This window comes from Egretta garzetta, unplaced genomic scaffold (assembly GCF_000687185.1).
Source record: "Egretta garzetta isolate BGI_Z169 unplaced genomic scaffold, ASM68718v1 scaffold34, whole genome shotgun sequence".
In the NCBI taxonomy this organism is placed as follows: Eukaryota; Metazoa; Chordata; class Aves; order Pelecaniformes; family Ardeidae; genus Egretta; species Egretta garzetta.
In genome coordinates, this window is record NW_009259586.1 from 2,004,413 (window position 1) to 2,025,880 (window position 21,468).

A 21,468-nucleotide genomic window follows, 5' to 3' on the forward strand; every position below is an offset into this window, starting at 1 on the left:
AATCAAGAATGAAATAAATACAAGTACCCGAGCAGTGCTAGAGGGTAAGGTACCACGTGGGAAGCAGTTCATAACTCCTCAAATTTAGCCTCGAAAGACCACAGGGAAAAAAGAGGTTTGATAGATCATACACATCTGTCAGCCTTCAAGGGTTAGGTTAAAACTAGAGGTAACTCCCCATCTTGGACAATTTGTAACATCCACATAAAAGAAATAAATACAAGTACCCGAGCAGTGCTAGAGGGTAAGGTACCACGTGGGAAGCAGTTCATAACTCCTCAAATTTAGCCTCGAAAGACCACAGGGAAAAAAGAGGTTTGATAGATCATACACATCTGTCAGCCTTCAAGGGTTAGGTTAAAACTAGAGGTAACTCCCCATCTTGGACAATTTGTAACATCCACATAAAACAAGTACAGGGCTTCAAATTTGAAAGTTTCAGGTCAGTCAGTCTGCATATTTTATGCACACACCTCACTCGGCTTAGTCCTAGTTTTCTCACAGAACTAGGGCACAAAAAAGCAAGCAAGCAATCCCACAGGACAAAACAGAACCGGACATCCAACCGCTGTAGCAGTCTGTCACTCCTCCCCGAGGGTCACCCTGCAGGGGGGAGACAACGTCACAGGTAATAGCGTGGGAAAAACTGAGCAACAATCCACATCAGTGTTTCTAACTTCCAAAAATATTACAGGCTACCAAAAAGGCAACATTTAATTGTACTCAGTTTGTCAAACGTAGCACCTTGCATGGGGAGTGATTTCCCTGACCAAAACCTTGACATGTTTGCGTGCTTCTCTCGAATTGTCACAAGGACCAGGCGCTCCATCAGAACTGAGAAACAATTAAGAAACACTTTTGGCTATAAAGTGTGAAGAGGGTGCTAGGACATACTTATTTCTCTATACCAGTATAAACACTGCAAACACTTCATTGTAACAGCCCACAGAGCCTTACAGTATTCTCGAGCAGTTTTTGGTTAGAAGGGTTTTTTTGTTGCTTGTCTGGGCTTTTTTACAGTACCGAAGTTCACTGTTATTTATTAATTCAGAAGACATTTAAATAATTTCTTCAGTGGTACACACACGCTCTGCAGGAACTGAAAAAAGTTCTCACGCTCCAGACAAAAACAATCGACTTGCTAACAAACATCGACTAGTAAATTTGAAATTCAAACTTCTGGTTTTGCACATTTGAGTCAACAGATCTTTAACTGTGGAAATATTTTATGTATGCTTAGGAACAGAACACAGTGCCTGCTACCTGTGAAGACACGGCAAACCTTATTTTTACTCTTGGGACTGTATCAGCACTTGTTATAAGCAGCTACAGTACCATTCCACACTGGTGAAGTCCTTTTATATGATCACATACACACCTCAGATGCAGTAAAATATAGCAGCAGTTTAGAGCTTTGGTTTCTTTTACAGAAAACTTTAGTTAAATCTTGCCCACACTTTGGTATTTAGAATCAGAATTTCTTCTATACCAACATATGTTTGGCACAGAAAATGTGGAGCATCAGAGAACCAGTTATGACTCCCTGATTCTCAGCTTTTTTTTATCCCTTGGCTCTGCTGCGATATAGAAATGTTGTGCCGGCTTTGTGAGCAAATCGGTTAGGGATCCTGAGGGGTATGCTGGCTGAACATCACCAATGGATTTCCATCCCCTAACACACCCCCACACCCGCAGAGGGAGAGAAAACAGTGGGACTGGGAGAGCGGCCAGGTGAATTCCCGTCAGGCCAGCAGCACTTTCCACCACTCTTATGGTTGCTCAGTTTGCAAAAGCTAAAGGCATTAATGCTACTTTAACGCTTTCCATTATGTGAATCTCAGCTTTGTTAATTTGTATTAATTTATTAATAACATCCAGTACTAAATTCACAAAGCTGATCTACCTTCCTGTTCTTTTCGTAATGGAACAGCAGAGAGAACACAGCCATTGACACAGAATGCTGAACGGGGTTTTGTAATATACACTGAAATTACTTCTCAAGCATCCAAGGATCAGTATGCTACTCTATAAAAAGTGACTGAACGCTAGCAGAAAGTCTGTTTGCTTTTGTATTACCAACACCACAGAGCAAACAACACATTCCATTGTCAGAAGCTATATTCATTTCAAGAGGACAGCTGAGATCTTTCTGCCCATGTTTTTCTAAATTGGTGCAGATTTAGTCACTTTATGACCACACAGAATCGCACAGTTACAGGTCATTCCAAGCTGCCCACTTGCTCTCTGTTGTATGAAGCAGGAAACAGAGCCACTACATGTGGTAGAACGACCCATGCTTGCACATAATTCTCCAGCGCTGTTCTGGGTTCCCCAGAAATCCACTCCCTGAACATAACCTGGTCCTGATGTTGGAGCTGCACAGCAGTTATGTACTATTCCACACATTTTTTTCCCCTGCCAGCTGAGGGTAAGCAAGAGACATTCTTTATCTCTGCCGTGCTTTGCATCCACCTTAACTATTCTGGACAGAACGAGGGCTCCAAGTTACTGACCAAAATTTAATCTGAGGCACCAGGTTGTTGCAGTTGCCACTGACACTAAACAAGGTCTCAAAGCACTGCAGTTCTCTGCTTCTGGCCCTTCAAGCCAAGTAGCCCAACGTTATCCAGTCTACATTGCATTATGCAGCAGCACCTCTCTGCATCACAGAAATGAAGAATCAGCAGACCTTATCTGCATCAGCTAACCTTAAAACAACCCAACCCAAGTTTAACAGAAAAGTGTAAGTACTATGTAAGGTCTAATCCATTAATACTATTTTATTTGACCAAACTTCCCTTAAATGACTACATTTTTAGACGTGTTCTTTTTACCTTGAAGCTCATGCTGTAGCAACACAAGGGTGTTCATTTCCAGTCTGCTTGTGCTTTGGGCCAGTAAACTGTCATATAATCAAATTTTCTTTCTTCGGTTTCCTCATTAGATACATGTGCTCTGTACTGAGGGCTATGAAGTGGTGAAGCAGCCTTCTCAAGATGCACATTTTCACAGATGCAAAAGTATGGAATACTACTAGAGGAACTTGATGAATAATCAAGTAGACTTAAGTTACCCTAATTGCTTACTTTGACACAACCAACATTAAACAGCTTTTAAAAGCCATTAGGAGCTATCCATAATCTTTTTATTACAACAAGTGTCACAAGCTTCCAGTGAGATTCGATTTTTATTAAACAAACCCCTACAACATTAATTTGCAAAACCACTTCTCAGTAACATTCATATGTGATTTAATAAGATAAGCACTTCAAATACCAAAACCTGCACAACCAAATGAAGAAAGATTTCACATATTGATATCCCTGCACCTGACAAGCACACATTTTTTTCAATTTACTAGGTGAGAAGCCCCTCGTAAGCAGTAACAACTTCCTCCATCACACAGCCTCAAAACTGCTGCCCTATACAACCACATTTTTAAGTAATCCCAATAACCATACTGGAGCTTTTTACATACTTAAATTTAATGATGTGTGTAAAAACTTAGTAGGACTCGTGCTGCGATTTAGTCATTTTCTCACAAATGCATTTTGGTCCAGGGGAAAGTGTTAAAAAAAGCATCACTGCAAAATATTAAAACCAGCAAATGATCAGGATGGCGTAAGGCTCCCTAGTTACATACCCAGCTTATTCCTGAAGTGACTTTAAAATTAATGGAAAATAACGAGCTATACCTCAAAAATAACTATTTTTGTAGGTTTTTTTTTCCCCCTCCTTTACGGATGTCTTTCAGATCTCTAAGTAATAATAGACTGGAAGGTGTAAATACTCTTAAAAATGCCGAAGACATCCACATGAGCACGCTTTTTTTTTTTTTGGAGGGCGAGAACAGCTATTTAACCTGGACCAGTCACTTGTTAGCGTACTATTGACCTCGGGGAGAAAGGAAATGAGTGCTGTACAAGTGAAAACTCCCCAACTCCTCGCTGGGTGGGCGAGTTTTACCGGTGAAAACGCTGCCGGGAGGAGCGGGGCAGGTGCCGGCCGCCCCGCCTGACAGGAAACCCGCGCTCCCCTCAGCCCGCCGCCGCGCGCTTCCCGCCCTTCTACCCGCGAGGCCGTGGGCGGTGCCGGGAGCGCGGCACCAGTGTCTTCTGTGAGGAAGGCGTTCTCTCCCTGCGCCCTCCCTGCGTTGGTGTTGACGGCTGAGGTGAAAGCACGTTTTCTTGGGTTGTAAAAGCAGTTTTGTGAGGCGAGACTTCACCTTCAAGCCCTTCCGGGGGGCGAGTAGTCGACTCGCCCCAAGCTAAAGCAGACTCGGTTATTAACCAAAAAGATAAAGCGTACAGCCCTAACCCCTGGTTTGTTTCGGGCAACAGCAGACGACAAAAACTGAAAGGCGCGCCTTAAATTGAAAGCATCCCATCCACCCTCAGAGGATAATTATTCATAAAGCCACTCTAAATCCCAACACCACAAAAGGATTTTTAAAAGCCGCAGCAGCGCTATTCTATGTTAACTGGAAACGTAAAACCCCTGTTACTTTGCAGTTCAGCCTTGCATGGCATATGATCTTGGCCAAATAAACAGCTAATTAATCTTCACGCCTCTATTTTATGTTTAAAATTTTAGCACCTTGGAGAAAATTGGACCTAACGATTCAAAAGCATTTTTAATGTTTTGTTACCCACTTCTAAACAACGAAGTTCTACCACTCTGAACTCTTGAAGCATCATCAGGGAAACCGAACCTTAGCAGTTGCAACACTTACTGGATTTAATGCTGATCATTACTTACTGCTATTAGTTATGACCCCATTTAAGCACAACTCTGCTGTAAGGTTTTTCTTCAAGTTAACTGGCCATTTTTTGCCATTGTCTGTTCATCCTATCTCTTTGCTTGATCAAGAGACATAGAACAGCTCTGTTTTAAGTAAACAGAAGTACCTGTAAAACGCACCCGAGACCAAATAGACAACTTTTCCATCTCTGCTGTCCAAATAGGTCAGTCCTGCAATATCACCATGGAAAGCATCTTTGTGGTTTTCTAATTCTTGGAGAGCTCTGATTGTACAGAGTGTTTTTAATGCATACACAGCTGTACGTATCTGAATAAAATGACATAACCTTCCACAAAAACTAAGGCAGGCTGGCACTTCTCTTTTAGAGGAACAACTCCACTAGAACACATCAAGTCAATTCTCCGTGATAAAAAAATTTTTACTCTTCCTTATTTTCAGCTGAATTCTTTGTCAGTCTCCTTTTAGCACTCCCACATCACATACCTTTATGATACGGTATCATAAACAAACTAAATCTTAAAAAAAAAAAAAAAAGCAGTAGACTGAGCTGCCAAGGTCCAGCTTATCTGGAAGAGATGTTTCAGGCATCTGAAGGAGGTAACTGCAGCGGCACCACTATCATACATGGCAGATGCAAGTTCTACAAAAACAGTAACGGAAGTTGTAGTTTGGTCAGCAGAAAAAAAAGCAAACGAGGGGGGGAGTGGAGTAAGTGATTAAATTATTTACATTAATCAAAAGCAGGAATTATAGAAATGTGAATAAACTAAATGAAACAGATAGCCAAAGGCAAATTAAAACCAAGTGTAAACTAATAAGCATCAATAAGAAAAATGTTCTTGAAAATACTCTCTTCATGACAGAGCATTCGAATTTAAATTTGTCATCTCAGGAGGAGAGAAATGAAGCTTTTATCAAAATCAGTTTGGTTTTGGTTTGGTGGTTGTTTTGCATTTGTTTTGTTTTGTTTTTTTTTTAAATGAATGCCAGTCCCTCAGCTAACTGAAAGCCAAAAAGAAAAGAACAGTGAAAAACAGAGATGTATTTTTCTTTATGTCTGTCTGCTCTGAAATTCTTCTTACTCTGTCCAAAAGGATACCTACAGAACTAAGCAAAGTTCTGAATTACTGAGATGATGAGGGATGAAAACACGCCTACACATAGGTTAAAAAATGGCAATTGTTTTCAGGAGAGGAGACAAATGTTATCGAAATAATATAACGAGGCAAAAGCACAGCGAGAACAGCCTCGTGTTCCATAAACAGATATTGTAAGATTCCTGTAAGACAGAAAATTGGCTGAATTCAAAGCACACAAAGAAAGGTCCTATAAGGAATATGACGATAGTAGCAGTATTTTTCATATCCATATAAAGCATTTAGCATTATTATTAATTGCATAGCCAAAGCCTGAACAACTTAAGCCAGTAAATTTTCCATCCCTACCAGAAGTCCTACAACACAAGGACCACCTCTTTTCTCCGTTTATAGAAAACCTAGCAAGAATTGGTGTTGCCCGGAATTACTTCTGTAACGCTGACATAAGATGGAGTTGTTTATGAATCTCTTTTGTCCTGAACACAGAAACAAGATTCTCAAGTACATAAGCCTCGGGTCTGGCCCAATGGATTTTCTCCTGGTCCTAATAAATCTCAAAACACTCAGAATGATGTTGTATTTAATTGCTTTTTCTGGAAACGTATGTTTACACCTAATCTTCAAAACACAAATCAAAGCATTTAAAGATTTGATAGATGGGAGGCAGAAAGTCACACTACTGACTTCTTTTAGGGAGGGGAACACTTGAACAGTTTCTTCTTGCAAACCAATTTCTCTGTGGTCTGCCAGAGAAAGAAAACAGATCTACAGAAATCTGGATGTGGCAGAATTAACTGATTATTTTCTCCCAAACTGGATGATGAGAATGAAACTAAAAGACTACAGAAATTATCCAAACAACAACAGAAAGGACTTTAAAATAATTCAGAAAAATTGCAAACAAATGCTGGGCTAGACTATGTTTGAGTCCTGTGCAAATCATGAGGTATTCAAGCAGCTTGCAAAAGCAGGGAGAGAGCTAGAAAAATTTGTGACATGCAGGAGTCTTTTCAAGATTCAGAGTCATCTTAACGTGTCTGGCAATACATAAAGGACAGCACAGTCTGGACTGAGAGCATTGAAATATCAATACCAAAATTCGTTTGACACTGGGAACAACAAAAAAAAAAAAAAATCAACGAAAACCAATTTACATCTACTACAAATAGGAAAGAATGTTAAGGCAGAAGGATGTCACTTACTTCTACATTTTAACCTGGGTCATACATAACCACCACTCTAAAGGTCAGTCCCTCAGGGAAAACCAGAACGAAACATGAGGAGAATGGTTCAGAATACCACAAACAGTCAGTGAAACATCAAGACCAGGAGTAGAAAAATGATGATGGCCTTGGCAGTCAAAGGGCCACCACAGGAGGTTTGTTAAAGAGCATCAAGCAGCAGGTCTGTGAGCAGAAAGCCACTGATGCTCAGAGCATGCAATTACTGACAGACGTCCAACAGACAGAGGAATAAATCTCTCCTCTGAGGACTCAAGTTCTTCAAAGCTCGTCTCTCTACTCTACCTCCATTTATTTTGCTAATTGAATTAGCCTGTTCTTAATTAGAGATGATACTCTTCTGTTTGCATTTCATTCTCAGAAAGAGAACAATGCAACAGGCTGTATTCAAATCAGCAAATAAACAGCCCCCCTCGTAACCGGGATCTGAAGTTTCTTACCGGTGTTCTTGAGTGACATTTATTACACAGCATTCTGTGAGGCAGCCCTGTTGCCAACAGGAACTGCCTGTTTGGATCATGAAAAAATTGAACAGAAGAAGAATGTGAAACAATTTGTAATTTTTACAGTTGCTTCCATTAGCAATGTACAGTTCTTATTATTAAATAACGGAGTAAGATGCAAAAATGGGTCAAGGAAAAATGAATACGTTGCTCAGGAAAAAAAAAAAAAAGCCAAAAGAAAAAAGTTTCCTCAGCAGAAGTCATGGAAAGCTAGCATGAACAGAAACATTGCTATACATGTAACATATATATATATATATATACACATGCAATAATAAATAATAATAGAAAAATAAATGTAAAGCTTTTCTGAGGCCGGACTATAGCACTAGAAAAAAACCCGTAATGTGCATCAACTACGTAGCCTAGCATATACTGTAGCATCGGCGATGGGACTTTCTGGTATTATCATAAGCTGTTTATGCAACCTGAAACTTGCTGAGTACAAAAGCTTTCCTGTTTACTACTGAAAATACAAGATGCTAATATAGCAACCATAAAACCTAAAAATGGTGAAAAGAAAAATAGCCATTTTCTAGCAGGATCCTAAGAGATAAACAGAACTAAAAAGTGTGAGTAGAAGTAGAGTTGAAGTATTAGTAGGCTGCAGCTACAATATGCTTATTTCCCTTTCTCCCAAGGGCACAAACTTAAAATTGAAATCAGTCAACTTTCACACATCACCATTAACTTTTCTAATTCAGAGTATTTTTGCAAAATATTTCTCCCCGTAAGAATATTAATTTTAGAATACATCTATAAACAGAACTGCTACACAAGTCCTACGCTGCAGACCGCTTTTGTTTCCTTGGGGCTGGCCAGCGCTGGGAGAGGACTTGAAAAGTTCCACTAATACAAAGCTCAAGGGTTTAATGAGCGGGTTGGCAGGCTCCATGGGTTCGACTGAATTTGTAACTTTCTTCTACTCTGTTTCGAGGGACTATTTGTATTTTCCCCCCATCACATCCCTAATGACACTTTTCATTCAAATCGCCTTTGTTTTGCTTAATAAAGCTTTTTTTTTTTTTTCTCTCCCCAGAAAACACTTAGTAAGAAGCTATTTGCAGGAATCGAACTGATTACTGATGTAAGCAGTGATGCAAACTGACCTGTGACAAGTAACTCAATGCATTTACTTTGTCCATGTATTGTTACAGAGATCTTCAGTGAGGATTCTATTTGCAAGTTTGGGGTCAGTGACGGTCTTCCTGTCTGATTGAACATGGGGCAGGTTGGTTTGTGTTTTACTTCCTCTAGCTTTTAATAGAAATATTGATCAATATAAAAGCATCTTTTTTCATTTCAAAGGGGGGAACTTTGGCCCACTCTCAGGTTGGAAAAGCTTTAAAGGCAGCATTATGAATTTAGTTTGCATTAGTGTGGGAATACCCTTAAATACTGCATTTGGTAACATCCTACCTCAGCAGCTTTTTAACTCTCTTATTCTGATAGCCCCTGTACAACCAAAGCATGTTTCTGTAACGTCACAGGATTTATACATTCTCGTTCTTTCATTTCTCCTCTATTTTGATTAAGCAAAGAAGGAAACAAATACCGATAAGAAAATGCTTCCTACAACTAACAGCAGTAACAGTCTTCAATTACTTCTACAGATACCACTTTCCATTCACAGATTTTCAGCTTTTTCTGAAAATCAGACATCTGTGATTCTGTCCATCTTCACATAAACCTAAAAATGTAAATGCAGCTGAAAAATCTCACTCCATTAATTCTCTTCCTTTATAAGAAAAGACTGAAAGGTTATTATTTCCAATACAAGAGTTACAGTAATTCCTGAGCCAGGGTTTTAGTACACAAGAGGGGGAAAAAAACCCCACGTACCACGATACACATGCATAGAGCATACTATTAATCACCCAGAAACTGCAATTGAATAAAACAAGATTAGAATGGAGGTAAGCAGGAGAGGAGAAAGAATCACCGGACATCCAAAACAGGAACACTTTTGTACCTAATAATCTTCCCCCCTCCCCTTTCAATTCCCAATACACAATTCTAAACAGAAAGCTTACCCTCTTTGAGAGCTCACGGTTTCGCTACTCCATTAAATGCATCAACACTGCACTGCATTTTGGAACTCACCTTTGCCATTTTACACAAAAAAGATCTGATATAAAAAAGTAACAAGAATTTGAAATAAGTGAATTTAAACCACCTACTAAGTATCCCCACAAAAGGTTTTTTCCCTCCTCATTCCAGTTTGGTGCAGTTTGTTTTGGTTTTTTTTCAAGAAGGGAAGAGGCAAAGTGAGCAAATGAAGAAAAAAAGCTTCTTAAAAACATTTTGGAAGCTCATAATTTTAAGTTAAACCCTTAATATCCTATTTCTAATGCTCAATAGGTTTTTAATTTGTCACTGAACGTAGGTATTATTTGCCTAAAATCCCAGAATAATTTGACATAATAGTTTAAGTAACTGGATCAGCTTTTTCCTCAATGCTTTTATGAATGACTACAAGGTTAAAAGGTATTTCACGTCACGGATAAATATTTAGCCACCAGTTCAACAGCGAGCTTTCAATGGCAGTGTCATTTCCTGAGCTCGCCTCTAGTTTCCATCCTTACAGCACCTCCCATCGTGCCAGCAGGTGTTTGTATGACTAAGTGACAAAACAGATTAAGGAGATGACAGGAACGAAGAAAAATGACAATACATTTTGAGGGTGAGTTTTTGTAGCCAGGTGAGTTCCTGTACCCAGTTTACCACACAGACTCACAAGGTGCTGTCAGAGGGAGAGGCCACGGTGAGACCAGAATAAATGCCCAGGAAGAGAAGGGGAGCACAGCAGCTGCATAAGCCGGGCTGCTGAAATGCGAGCCCTGGCCTCCCCTTACAAACAGGCACCAGGCTCCCCTGTGTTCCTGTTACCCTGAATAGACAACCTTGCAGTAAGTGTACAGTCTTGGTATGAAAAGCTTACGAGAACACTATGCACATTCACTAGAGCATTTTTAGACTTTGATTAGGGATCTTTTTCTGGCTATGGCTTTTGGCGGCTATGTTAAAAAAAGTACCTTATTCCTGCATGTATACTTGCACCAAACTCATCAATCTTCAAGTAAAGTTATGCAAATCTTTATCTTATGACCAGACTTTAAAGAAACACTGATTTAGGACTACTTTAGATATAGAGAGACAACAGCTACGTGAACTACAATAACAGTTACGTTGTCTATATGTACATAAAACCATACGTGCTACTACCTCCACAGCTCTGTTAATCTGTATCAAAGCTCACAAGAGAAGTGCAATATGTTGAGGTATTTCTGCTCAAATCTTGTCCTAGCTCACAGCTGCAAGACCACGCTAACATGTTGAATCAGAAGTTTCAGGACGTTAAAAGACAAGAAACATTTTCACCTGCAAGAATCATCTACTGCAACCTGTACTGCCTTTTTGGAAAAGAGAAGGAAAGACAGGTCATTGGGATATATTAAATATGTTGCGCTCTATTATCCACAAGCAGTTGTGTTTAATTTGGGATTAAGAACAGCACAAGAAGTATCAGAGCTGCTCTGTACAGATTCAGTTTAAGTCATCACAGATCAGCAGCTGAATCACAAGATAAACACTACCGTACTATACTCAAAGCCAGGTTGAGTTTATCATATAATGGATTTTTTAAACTACAATGAAATCCTACTACAGCAAGATTTTATTTGTTGCTACTGAAGATAGTGCCTCCTGTCTTAGTGTTACAGAACGTTTTCATTTGAAAAATAGGTCACTTCAAGAACTGTTTTCAAATGATTATTTAAAAAAAAGCTTACAAACACAGATAAAATTCTTCTGCTGGAACGTCTTCTAATGTCTGCAACAAGGCTGACCATCCAAGAAGGAGCACAAAGGACAACACAGAAATTTGTAAAAAGAACCATGAAGAAAAACTGATTTAAAAGCACTGGAAGCTTCCCTCCTCTGTTTTGCCCTGGAACACCACAAATGACTTGGGGGGGGTACAGACATCTGTCAAGAATAATTGACTTGCAGGTGATCCTGGCTGCTCAAACACATATGGATTAGTTGGCCATTTATGACACAAAGGTAAGTCTTAATAATGATGCACATGTTGAGTCTGTCAAAAGGTATTTTAAGAAAATTGTTGCCATCATATATGAGCTTCTCCACCCTGGTTTAGTTCCAGACCCTAAACTTAGCATGACCTGACAACATGCACTTGCAGCCCAGAAAGCCAACTGTATCCTGGGCTGCATCAAAAGCAGTGTGGCCAGCAGGCCAAGGGAGGCAATTCTCCCCTCCTGCTCCACTCTCGTGAGAGCCCACCTGGAGCCCTGCGTCCAGCTCTGGGGCCCACAACATAAGAACCTGTTGAAGCGGGTCCAAAGGAGGCCACAAAGATGATCTGAGGGCTGGAGCCCCTCTCCTGTGAGGACAGGCTGAGAGTGTTGGGGTTGTTCAGCTTGGAGAAGAGAAGGAGAAGGCTGCAGGGAGACCTGATTGCGGCCTTCCAGTGCTTGAAAGGGGCCTGCAAGAAAGCTGGAGAGGGACTTTTTACAAGGGTGTGCAGCGATAGGACAAGGGGTAATGGCTTTAAACTGAAAGAGGGGAGATTTAGATTAGGTAGAAGAAATTCTTCACTACGAGGGTGTTAAGGCACTGGAGCAGGTTGCCCGGAGAAGTTGTGGATGCCCCATCCCTGGAAGTGTTCAAGGCCAGGTTGGATGGGGATTTGAGCAACCTGGTCTAGTGGAAGGTGTCCCCACCCATGGCAGGCGGGCTGGAACTAAATGATCTTTAAGGTCCTTTCCAACCCAAGCCATTCTACAAGTCTATGATATGATACCTTAAAAAACATGCATCAGGACTTCGACTACTACAATAACAGTAAAAAAAGAAAAATGGAAACCAGCAATGCAATATGAATCTTACATTCTGGATCCTATGTTCTATTAAACAACATGTCAAAATTCTATAAAATACTTGGAGATTTTGAAAACTCAGCTAGCCAAGGCCCCAAGTAACCGGATCCAAACCTGAAGTCAGCCCTGTTTTGAGCAGAAGGTTGGATGAGACAACCCTCAGAGGTCCCTTCCAACTCATGCAAGTTTATGATTTTATAAAATAAAATGTATAGTGGGAGTGTGTGTGTGTATACACATACATACACACAAACACACTTGCCCTCTTTCCTTCTAGATACCCTATCCAGTCTATAGATAAAAGTACACTGAATACTGCATGTAAAGCAAGATTACAGACATGACTGAGCGGTAGGCTGATTTTGATATCTTAAATACACATCGATTTCACATTTATACACAAGAAACACAGAAGAAAGTATTGCTTTATGACCTACAGATTTAAGACTTCTCATACTTATCAGCTTTATCTGATCTCAGAAGTGTCCAATTTGTTGAATCCTCAGCTGCATGAAAACGCAATCCTCACCACCCAGAGCTTTGACTTCTGTAGTGGTGAGGAATCTCTCTGGAATTATAAAAGGATGAAATATTAATTGCTTCTGCTGAGACATGAAAAAAAGAGGGAAGCAGGCTTGTCCTAAGACAGGTAACCACTCAAACCACAAAAAATGTTCAGGTTCATCATTCCTCTCTAACCCACATTTCATTTATGCATCTCAAACTGAAACTCTACTACTCCTACCTTCAGAATTCCTCCTTTGATGCGTTTTCCCGTCTGCCATCCACTGATCAGTATTTTCAGTAGTGGCCCATGAGAATGTGCTTAACATGAGACATCGTTGGAAGTCATCCGGGGTGCCTTGATTTAGAAGCCCAAAAGACATGTTGCTAACAACAGACACAGGTCACGAACATTTCTTGAAAAAGTAATCACAAGTATCGTTGCACTTATGATAGTGCTTCATACTAATAAATCTTTCTTACAGATCATGCCTTATAGAAGTTACATTTAGAATTTACTATTTTACCGCAAGATAAAAAGAAGAGGAAAGAGAAGCAACTTGAATAAGATGATCTACTAAGCCTGAAGAATTCAGAATAAAACCAGATTCCTGCATCCCCCTTATATTCTTAAATAATGTGTCTAGGCGCAGCATTCTGCTTCCTCCTGAACTTCTGACTGTAAAATCAAGCCTTATAGACAGGCATTCAGGATAAGAAAAGAGCTGAAGAATTAAACAGCCATTCTAAACGGTAAGAAAATAGGGCACTGAAACACTATTATTTTCTAGAGTAACCTACTCCAGCTTGTCTCACCTCAGTTCTATCTCCCCCACAATGGTATCTGTGTTCACAAAGAAAGCTCCAAGAGCTGTTTGAAATACTTTTTTCTCAAGTTTTGTAGGGTTTTTTACTACAAAAGTAAACCACAATATATAACAGATCACCTTCCACAAACAAAATATATGAGGTTTTCATATAATACTAAGTTAACTGAGCTAAAAGCACAATCATGATTATTGCGATTTTAGAAAATTACTTCTGGTAAAGGCAAAACAGTGGAATATGAGGTTAGTAGTATGAAAACTGGTGCATTGCAACTTAACTTCTGTAGCTGATGGTTGGAAATTTAAGTTCCAGCACATAACCTGTCCTTATTTGGATGGAAGTTTCCCAGTTTACATACTTAAACACATTTCAGAAGATTTGACAGATCCGCAGTTCTAAGGAAACCAACTAGGACAGGAAAGCTACATTACAAACACAATACAAAAAAAAAATAAAAATAAAACAAAAAAAAAAATCAGTATTTTTACAGCCAATGTTTGCCTTTCACTATAAACCCATGCAGAAAATTTCCACATTTTCACAGTTCTTGGGTCAGAAACATATACTCAGTATTGCCAAGAACCCAACTGTTTTGCTAAGAGCAATTCTTCTGTCTGTATATTCTTAACGTATCATTGGAACAACAGTATAAACAATTTTTATAGATTTAGTTCTGACATTTGAACATATTCAAGTTCAGTGATTCCTATAGACCCACAGGTGCAGAAAAACTTACTCAGCTGTTTTGACAAAAGCATAGCTGTCCTTCTTCTCATGGCCCTGGCAGAAGCAAGAATCTTATTTCAGCATCATTACCATTCACTATTCTGCAAAATTTACTGGAAAATACTAACTGTAATATTCTGCTCTGCAAAATTCAGATATTCAAAAGCATATGTTGATGTAACAACCCAAAATATATCATCCATGCATTACAAAAGGAAATTTTTAAAAAGTCTACTTTTCTCTTGACTTTTCTTCAGCATGAACTGCTAATCTAATGGGAGGTTTTTGGGGAAACACATTAGTATGGGCTGAATCATACTATATTCAAGTCCTATGTACCAGAACACTCATTCTACCAGTAATTTTATGTAGTTAGTACACCTCAAAACTTCGTGCATTTGCAGTATTGGTTCACTTCCACAAAAATAAGTCATTAAATAATATAAATATTTTTAGTGTGCATTTATAATGGCGTAAGAACTAGGCTGAACAGGCTGACAAGATGGTGCTTAGATGCCACAATGGGTAGAGCTCCTGGCTGAAATAAGCTACTGCAGTTGCAGAGTCTTCTGCTGCCCTTGTAGACTTTGGAGGAAAACATCACTGATTATACTGAAGGCCGAGTCCTCTTCCCTTTTCAATGTGATGACACTGACAATAGAAAATCTGAGAGCGCTGAAAGACACTTCACTGAGAACTAGCGTCACTAGTCATACTTTTCCTGTGAGCCAAGCTGAGTCATTTACATGAATGACTGCTTGGTAGTCAAAGAAAAAAATTTTTTGAAAGGTACAGGGCAGAGAGAACACAGAAAGACATGGGAAGTGGCGTTTTCATTTTGAGAAAGCTTCAACAAACGATCTTCTCTGATTTAAAAAGCTATCTGTGCCACATTTGGCAAAAGATACTGTTAATAAGGTAACACTGAATTTTTATACTTCAAAAGCAACGCAAGAATATTTAAAAGCAGCGGTTTCTTATAGCAGGTGAAGTGAAATAGCTCATAAAAAAACTGAATGTTGAGTGTAATGACCTAATTAGGGGAATTTCTCCATAGAGAGAGGCTGTTCTAATATAAGTTGATGGGAAAACCCAGCTGGCTTGAATACTGTAAGATCAAGACCTAAACACTTATGAAAGTGTGTGGTTAAAAAAAAAAAATAATCAGAAGACTGGGAGTTTCTGTCCTTCTGACAAACATACATTGAATACAATCATACTAATTTCACAGTTTCTCAGTTAAAACTTTCCAGAATTACTCATACTTAGTAACTACAGAACAAATTCAGAACTGCCAATGCTATTCTGTTGAACTCCACGCTTACTTGATCTTTGTTAAGAGAAGAAAATAATTAAGGGGCATCATATATCGGCTTAAGTAGTATCAAAAGCCAAAGTGAGAGATCAAATTATTCAGTAACAAAATATATTTAGATAAATAATATAGTATCAGATCTTAATTACTCATTTTTTAGAAGGCACTACACAACACACTATGTAGTCCAGTGTTTTTACCCATCATTTTTAAGTGCATCAATAACCTGCAAGAATACCTTCCAGTATGTGGGATACGTTAAATTTCTTCCTTAAGAAAAAACATTCCACTAATACATTCAGAATGGAAGCATACTTGATGCTGTAACTGCTACTAGAATGTGGCTTTCATTTTAGCCCTTTGAGTTTTAAATAAAATGTGAGGAACTCTTTCATTAACACAACCTACAGAAAGTTAATAAATTCTGAATAAGCTTGAGCAATACCTATTAGCATTTTGGCTTGTTGTTTCTTGTTGCCCTTCGAGAAGTATGTACAGACTCTCACAGTGAAATAATCTGCTCCACACTCTTTATTAATGTCAACGTAACACAATAAAACTTTAGATAATTAAGTTTAATGTGCTGTTCAACAAGTAACATGGAATTCCATACTACAACTTACAGTAATTCTTTATAGTTCACAATACCCTCACAGCAAAATCAAAATGCACCAAAAACTGCCCCAGTATTGTTATGCAAGAGCTTGATTTTCTTCTTGCTGGCCACCCTGAAAAGTAACACAATGATCATAGTTACAATGTGACATTCAAATATCTAAATATGAAATATGTCTGCATTGTTTCACAAAGTATGTCTAGGCAAGTACATTCCCCTAATACAATCTTCTAACTTTGAAATAATAGAAAATACTACAGTAATTCTATTTGTGCTTTTGCATGTGCAGTATGTGTAATCAGACCAACATCTTATGTTTTTATGATGTATATACACAGGTTTCACTATAATGAAATACAGATCAGCATTTAGCATTACAATAAAGTAAATTACTTAATTAAGTGTCTTAGACTAACCACTCAATCTTAAGTTTCTGTAAGGCAAAGCAGTGTTACACATTCACTTTCAAGGTACATTAGTAAAATAACCACAGATTGTGGTTTGTCGGGGGGGGTGGGGGTGGTAGGGTGTGTGTTTTGTGCTTTTTTATTAAAAACAAACTGAACACTAAAGACCAAAAACAATACACACAGAGTCTTTTACTTCAACTAGGATTTGTTTTTTCATCTTTTGGCCAGACTTAGAGAGTCTGAATGTAGACTAGTCAAAACAAAGCATCGAAAATCAATTTGTTCATAGAGCACAGGAAGCTGTCCTACTGAGCAGGTTTGGGGGTTTTTTTGCCTTTGAAATCTAATTTAGGTTTTACTTTCCTGCTTGCTAAGAAATGCCTCAGCTGTTCACACTGGTGTCACAGTGAGTCTTCAGCATTAACAGCTTGCTGGACATTTCCTCAAAATTGTTTTTTTTTTCTTTCCAAATTAGGGAATTACACTTTACAACTGCCTTGTCTGGACAGTAATTGTACAACTTTTCAGGCAACAGATTAGTTAAGATAAAGAGAAGTTCTGCAATACAGACTCTTGCAAGATCCCGTGACTGTGAAAAAAGTTACGTAGCAAAAGTCGTTATAAAAGGAGTTGCCACTACCATTTTAGGAGAGACAGGAACTGAAGCTGAAGCCTACCTTCAAAGCAGGGGCTTCCCAACTAATAATTTCCTAGCGACTGACACCAACTCATCCTACGGGTTTCGGTCTTCCTCACCAAACTGCTGTGACACTTTTGAGTATTTATTTTGTATTTGTATTCTGTTTCATTTCTTAGTGAATCAAGGCAAAAAAAGATATGTTCTGTAATCAACCCCCAGGAAGTCAGTTCTGTCATGAGAACCTGTCTCATCAATACAGGTCCAGGTGGAAGAGTTTTTGAATCTTTATCACTCAAATATTGCAAAAGTAAAAGAACCCCAAATCCCCCAAAGCTTCCTCAAAAAACCCTATTCAACTACTCTGACTCATCATTCTTCAATCTTAATGTCAATCACAAATGTTAAAGAAAAAACAATAAACTGTTTATTATCTGCTTTGACAGTTTTGCACTTGTTACACATAAGCCAGAAAAACAGTTTGCATCTAGCTTGGTTAGTATTCTAAATGTTGAAGTTAGAAGTTAATAGCAGAAGAAGCATTAGAGAAGAACTGAATGTATCCAGGAACCTAACTGGACATGGTTCAGTAACAGTTCCCTTTGGCTATGCCCTCCTAATAATACTTTAAATCAGATTTTGGTACATTCTTTTCTTCCTGTTATTATATCAACATTCCAACTCTTCACAAAAGCCAGAACTCAAAAAACCATACCATTTCACCTGGCAAGAATCTTGAAATCCCTGCTACTTGATTCCCTCACTGTTTCTCCATCGACTTAATTCTCTACAACAGCAAACAAACTCTGAAAGCTCACATCATCAGGCAAGACTCCATAAACAAGACAGAAACCAAACGCTAAAGCCCCTGATGAAGCAGGTGAGTTTAAGTGTTCTTGCTCCATTATCCTTGGTATTTCCAGCTCCTTAACAGTTAGTGTTTAGCCAACCTAAAACTAGACTAGATCATAAAAGGCCGAGAATACAACAGATGCTTTATGACTGTTAATTCAGGATTTGTTAATAAAGCCCCTTCAACAAGACCTTGTTCTTTTCCCAGCCCTTATATAGCAGCATAGAACAAAGAGATGTACACCATAAGGCCCAAAACAGTAACAGCAACAGGAAAACATGACACCCAAATGCCTGGAAAGCAGGAAATACCTGCCTTCATCTCCACCCTTCAATAGGAAGTGCAGTACCACACCTTTAAAAACAAGAAAAAAAAAAGTATACATTAACATAACCACTGTTCCTTTCCGAAGGAAAACCTCTATTTTCTACAACAGTTAAGAATTTTGCCCACCCATCTAAAAACACTGAGTAAGTAATTGAGTTCAGTCTTACTTTTGAGACCCAAGTTCAACTACCAACATGACTTTGGGCAAATGACTTGACCACTGTATGGATATCCCACAGCTAGTAAGAATCCCTAAATAACATCATGGCTCTACCTCACTGCTGTACGGTGAATGAAAAACAAACTCAAAAGCATTACCAGTGATGTGGTGTTCAGACAATGCAACAAAACCCAATTATTTTCCTCATAGAGAGGCTATACAACTGCTCCTGTAGGTAAATATTTACTAGAATAACACAGTATGCCCTAGGATGTCTGTCCCATCAAACTCTTATTTTTGAATCTCGTTATTATCAGACAGCTGTCATTTCTTAGCTTTATACAATTACCACTGCATACATGCCTGATCATCTGTCCAGCATCTTCACAGAGGTATCATGAGACTGTAAAAAGCATCATATACCTTACCTTTCAGGGTAACAAAGTTTTTTTCATACCAAACAACTTTTTGCAATATTTCTCACAGCTCAGAAGGCTGCAATAAGCAATCAATTAAGAACAAACCCTCTGTCTCACCTGTATCAAATCAGTCCCAGGAATTCAATTATTGCTGCACTCCAAACTAAAATTATATTGCCAGAGAAAAATGCTATTTTGAAGAATGTACTTGAATTTGTCAGCTTCATCGGCACTGGTATTTATTCTCTCCTGACCTAGCTTCCAAGAATTCTTCTGCACCACAGAATTGCTTTCAGAACCCCAACTTGTTCACCTACTAAAATCAAAAGTAAGAAGAATTAGAAAAAGTCACAAGTGAAAACACAGTGGCAAACGAGATTCAGACAAACATGCTACATACGTTACATACTTCACCATATTAGCGAGGGGTTTGGACACACCATGCAATGCCAATGCAATGTCCTAGGTTCTCAGTGTCCCCCTGCATATATTAAAAGATACATTTTTTTAGAAGTCAGATAACTAATACATGGATGAAATTACAATTATTCAGTAACACTGTTGTGGATAATTGAAACCTAAATAAAGAGTAATGGACAAGCATACCTATTTGAGGCTCCTCTGATCTCAACTGTGAATGCCTCAGTTACTGATGACACTGCAGTAAAAGAAATCAGCAGTCGACTGATGGCGTGGTTGCCTCGTTGAGCACGGCACTATTTTTAGATAGGTTAACACGTCACTTTGTATGTAGTATCACTCAGTCAAGAATGAAACATTTTTCTTTTGAGAAGGTGAAAGCACGCGCAATTGCACTTGCCTGGAGACTGTACTACTGTAAAAATCTAACTGCTTACTAAAGTGACTAGGATACATGTAAAGTACTAGCTATTTTCTTGTTCCACTCATGAATCTTATATACGATTAAGGAAGGCAGTCACTGAACAAGGAGGCTTGCAGTGTGTACTCAAAGAGTCTTACAACTTCTCTAAAATCTTTCTCAGATTCCTGCCTCAGAAGGACTGAACCAACCATTACGTACCAGGATGTTTTTAGATAATGAAGCAGAGCATGAATGACGTGAGTTTCTAATAAACAAAATTAAAAGTGATAATAAAAATCAATGCAAAATATTTTCAAATGCAAAACATGCAAAAAACCATAGTATCACTAACGTGTCATCTGTCCCTGTTGACAAGCAGTCATGCGGCATCTCTCTCTCTTCTTTCACAGCTACAATTCTCACATCTCCAAGTTCAGAACGATCTGGTTCTTTAGACAACTGGCCATCATTGTCATACCTGCAAATACAACCCAAACTGTTAATTGAAACATTTCTTGTGCAAGCAAGTTTTGTTTCTATTTTGTCTAGACTAGTATTACATGCTCAACAATACAAACAACAAAACAAATACATAAGCTGTTCTACAAAGGATATCCAAACCCCTTACATTTTTTATTAAAATTACCTCTGTGCTTTTCTCTTTCTTACATAACTTCCACCCCATTTTTTTTTTTTTTTTAAATGTCAGGTATGGTCTTTTAAGTACTATCAAGAAAAATATTTCATCTGGCCTTCACATATAGAGTATATTACTAACGTTCCATCAGCTGCTATTAAAGAAGTGCTGCCTGACAATGCTCCTTCTTCTTTCACAGTAATTCTTCTCACACCCTCAGGGAGGGAACAGATCGGAGCTTTTGACAATGGGTCATAGCTGTCATACCTAGAGAGAAAAGACACAGTTGGTATCAACGCCAAGAATTATTTGCTTGGTATTAGGACACAGAGTACTGTGACGGTCTACTCACAGGTCCAGTAAAAACCCTGCAACTTCTGCATCGTTTCTGAAATCCAACTTTTCTTTAAGCGTCAACCATCGGTCAATATGATTTCCCACATAAATCCTCGTTTTCCCCCTTCTTCTATCAAGACTTTGCTTTCTCTTTTTCCTTTCCAGAAAAGACAACACTGGGGGCCTTCCACACCTCTTCGCTGGTAGTGACATTGTAAGCCTAGAAACGAGGGAAAGACACAACTCAGAGCAGCAGATTATACCTCAGCGTTCTGAACCATCACAGCAGAAACCGACTGCCAAACGCCATAATGCTTTTACTCCTATGAAGCTGGAAATTAATTTCAGAAGCGTTAGAAAATGAAATGAAAAC

The 21,468-nt window shown here is 38.7% G+C and overlaps 1 long non-coding RNA gene across 5 annotated transcripts; it reads right to left on the reverse strand.

Annotated features, from left to right (window-relative positions):
• Positions 1 to 16,396: 16,396 nt before the first annotated feature.
• LOC118452184 lies at positions 16,397 to 21,453 on the reverse strand. Of its 5 annotated transcripts, none has more exons than XR_004841873.1 (7): positions 21,112 to 21,453; positions 20,901 to 21,026; positions 20,475 to 20,600; positions 19,906 to 20,015; positions 19,709 to 19,780; positions 19,417 to 19,615; positions 16,397 to 16,605 (listed from the first exon to the last, which is right to left on the reverse strand). It is a non-coding gene; the product is annotated as an uncharacterized LOC118452184 (long non-coding RNA). The 5 variants fall into 5 exon arrangements; XR_004841871.1 differs by having other exon boundaries at positions 16,397 to 18,747; XR_004841874.1 differs by having other exon boundaries at positions 16,397 to 19,612; positions 21,112 to 21,451.
• Between the last annotated feature and the right edge of the window lie 15 nt (positions 21,454 to 21,468).